The 3,920-nt window shown below is 48.6% G+C and overlaps 1 long non-coding RNA gene across 1 annotated transcript in view; it reads left to right on the top strand.

The window, feature by feature from the left end:
- Nucleotides 1–3,920, top strand: part of LOC109294569 — a 20,099-nt gene that overhangs the window by 6,430 nt on the left and 9,749 nt on the right. Inside the window, exon 2 of the long non-coding RNA XR_002096570.1 lies at nucleotides 1,044–1,123. This is a non-coding gene — a long non-coding RNA (uncharacterized LOC109294569). The remainder of the gene's footprint in view (nucleotides 1–1,043; nucleotides 1,124–3,920) is intronic.

Genomic DNA, 3,920 nt, shown 5'->3' with positions numbered 1-3,920 from the left:
CTTAAATCACCATTTCTGGCTTAGGGCCACTCCCTGCCCCCCCCACTTGCTAAGCAGGAATTCCACCCTCCCCTCTGCCTTGTGGAGACGTGTCTGTGTATTAGCTAACAGACCACATGCTGGCTATGGTCTCTGTTGAATCAACAGGGAGCTGGTAATGTCCCACTGTTGTATTCTTAATGGGGTGGTAAACACTGAGTTAGGGGTGATAAACACTGGGTTATCAATTCCCTGCTGGGCTAATCAGAGCATCTTGCCAGGACCTGGCCACACCCCCCTCCCTCAGCTCAGTGCTGTGGAAGGAAGGAAGGGCTGCTCTAGCACCCCCCGGCTTCTAGACCGAGCCACTGCAGGCATGTGCCTGCATTTCTGGGATGTCTGTCTGGTTACAAAACTGATTTAGCCTAGCTAGGTTAGACTAACCTGCAAATATTGAATCAATTTAGGCTCAGGCTTTTTGAGTGTCTGTCCCTAACCCATGAGATAGAAGCCTGCTTCATACCTATGCACAGCCTTAGTTGAGGGTAAACCAAGGAGAATACCCACTGGCCAGGCATGAATGTTTGACTGAGAGTGGATATGGAATAGTGTGAGGTATGCAAAGGGCATAGTGATCAGCAACAGAACACAGCTGGCAGTGAAGACAGCCAAGGGACTGACAGCAACGGCAAAACAGACAGGGAGGGATCTTAACTGGAAATGCTGGACTATCACTGCGCACTAGCCCAAGGCCCAGCAGAGGCTGCAATCCAGCAGATTAACCGACAGGACATGGAAGCCTTTATGGGAGAGCCAATTCTACTTGCTGTTGCAAAGGGGAGCCAAGGACTTGAGGCATCAGTCAAATACCTGCACAAAGCAGCAATAACAAAAGGCACTGGCCCAACTGGTAATGGGACAGAGGTCAAAGGAATTGGTCATAGCTTCAGGAAAGTGGTGGAAATGAAAGTGAATATAACTGGGGAGTAGAAGAAATCACTGTCACACCCAGGCAGAGAAATCTAGGACAAGGATGACTTAGACAATGTCAGCTTCTCTCACAGAAAAGTCAGAAGAAATTAAACCTATGAGCAAAATGAAGTACCAGCAGGACCACCAGACTGAAGGGAACAATGGGATGGAGGTAAGTCCCTATAAACAGTGATAACACAAACAGGAAGTGTAAGCCCAGGATGCCTGAAGGCCCTTGAACCTTAAGAGGCTGTAAAGGACTAGCATAAATGTCCATGTTCTCATGGAGAGCTCTGTTCAAACAAGCTCCAGCTTCAATGTGTCTAAAATGCAGGCACAAAAGACTCCAAACAGCACAACACGGCTAAATGGGAAGCAGTGGCAACCTGCAGGGGACTTAGAGGGAAGAGTTTGGAAGAAACAGCTTGAGGTTGTTCTGTCTGCACAGAGCCAGACTGCTCGCTGCAGGTGCCACACCTCTGTGCATAGTTCTGGAATTAATGAGCAGTTTTGTTTTAGAAACAAGGATTCATCTCATATTCAGGCAGAGAAACTGCCTGAATAAGGGTTTTGGAAGAGCATAAACTTTCACTGTCTTAAATGAGGCACATGTTGAAAAGATGTGAAATCAGTTCTTTGGTTTTAGGTCAGAAGTTGCTGAACATAAGTTATGAAATTGTACTTGCTGGAGCCCCATAGTTACTTACCTAATTTTCTTGGTTAGTACAATGATGTAGCAACTGTCACAAGTTAAAGAGGATGTATGAGTGACTCTGTTAATAGCTACTAGCTATTTGTAAAGAAGTGCTAGGCCTAATACACATTGCTCTGAAAAGTTCACTTCCCACATACAAGAAGATAGGTACCCGTACCTTAACGGTAGGCTCAAACATGCCTTTTTTGTAGCTGTGAGAAAATATAAAACATGCAAAAAAACCTATAAAACTATGAATTCTCCTCCTTGTCTGTTTTCCATAGCAACTTCAGCCCTGAAGTCTGACTGCTGCAAAGGGATCGGATTGTGTTGACTGCATCAAGGGATATGGCCGAGATCACGTTAAAGAGAACTATCCTTTCTTGGGTCACTAGGATCTAAGAGAAGTAGTCCCCTTAGTTTCCTTTGGCAAGCCTCCAAGTACGAGAGAAGGTAAAGACTTTGGTCACTCACTATGCCAACCCAGCTGGCCTGCTACTGCATGTTACAGGGGTCCCCTATCCCTGTTACTGGAAAGGAGCGAGCAGAACAGGCTAGAGTCAGCAAAGCAACTACTGCTGGCAGGAAACCTAGCTGCGAGGGACAGCAAGCGTGAGGAGCCTAGATAAATGGGCTTCAGGACCCGGACTGCAGGCAACAGAGTGCTGGGCTGCTTAGAGTTAGCAGCACCTGGGTCCTGTTTCCAGAGCTGGGTCAGATGGCCAGAAAAGGGTGGAGCAAGGAGCCCTTTAAGCTTCCTCCTAAAAAGAGGAAGTTGCTGCACAAAGATAAGGACAGCCTGTGTGAGGAGTGGTGGACAAAGTTGGCTGTCAGCACACACAATGGGTATCCTGAAGCCTGGGAAAGGCCAGAGGTTGGAAACAATGCTGTTCAATGAGGATTGTCTGAAGCAGGGTTTGAACCTTTTTAGTTTACAGAGGTTTGGTGCTCTTTGTGTTTGACCAGAGGCCTGGGTTGTGGCTATGGGGGTTTGGAGGCCATGTAGCAGGGTGCTGGGGGCTGCTCTGTGTTTTAAAACCTGCTCTACACAGGGGCTGAGACCAAGGAGCTGAGGTCTGCGGCAGCAGACCAGGGCAGAGGGTCTCTTCCAGAAGAAAAAGACCAAAGCTGGTGTGACAGCTGCAAAGTCTTGTTTGGCTGCAAGCCGAGTGGGTGAGCTGTGCCTAAGAACTCTGGAGGAAAGGCGGCCAAAAGTCTGCAGAGGGTGAAAAAGCTTCTCCAGATGGAGGGCATGTTGTGTACAATGCACACTTTTTATTGGAGCACTTAAACTGTGACCAGGGTCCCCATTGCAAACCCTGGGCTCTGATAGGCTACTATGGAGACATAAAGAGCTGAGAGTGGGGGAGAAGCCAAAGGAGAGTAACACCAGCCTGGAGGGAGGGGCAGAGACCTGGCCCCCACCTAGGTAGAGGGAATGGAGCTGAGGCTTGCTGGGGAGCAGACGGAGGAGAGCCTGAGTCATCCCAAGAGAAGCTGATTTTCCCCACGTGGGGTGGAGCTGTGCAATCAGGGACAGAAGTACCCAGGGAAAGCATGGAGAGGGGTTGGTAAGCTAGCCGGGAGAAGCTGCCTGGTCGGGGACCTGCACAAGGAAGTCATCTGTTTGGGCTAGAAAGGCTTGTACTGCAGGTACAGAGACCTGAAGAGGGAATCCCCTGTCTGCATGTGGAGGTGCTGGGGGAGAAGCAGGCTGGGAGAATCCCAAGTCTGCATGGGTGTGTGAGGGGACACGCAATGCCTAGTGTTTGCAGGAGGTGTATTTTTTCAGAAGGAATCTAAAGAAAAGAAGCCTATTACCTGCAGTGGCTGGTTGGAGACTTTTTTTTGCTGAGTTACCAATGAAGTTATTTACACTTCTGCAAAGAGAAAAAAAAATAGATCAAGAAAAGAAAAATGAGTTGTTTTCTGTGTATAGTTTTGTATAATAAAGAAACCCATTTTTTTTTTATTGGACTTAGACAAATTCTTGGGCAATGTGGGTGAGGGACACAACTCTCCACAGGGACCTGCCTGAGGGGGTTCCCAGGGCTTCTGGCACCCTGAGGATCCAGGATATTACCCAGCTTAGTGTGCCAGTGAGGGTTGCACTGGGAAGGTGGAAAGCTGAACAAGGTTTTGAGGCCTGAGGGGCCAAGTTTGTCGGCTGGGCCAGGAGGCCTCAAGGCATTGTGACTGACTGTGGCTACGGAGACTGTTGGAGGCCATGATTATAGCCCCTAAGTCATGATTAGGGCCAGGGTCTGTGCTTGGG

This window comes from Gavialis gangeticus, unplaced genomic scaffold, assembly GCF_001723915.1.
Source record: "Gavialis gangeticus isolate Ggan-Ray unplaced genomic scaffold, GavGan_comp1, whole genome shotgun sequence".
Classification (NCBI taxonomy): Eukaryota; Metazoa; Chordata; order Crocodylia; family Gavialidae; genus Gavialis; species Gavialis gangeticus.
Note: the sequence above shows the minus strand (reverse complement) of the source record. Positions and strands in the feature narration are given on the sequence as shown.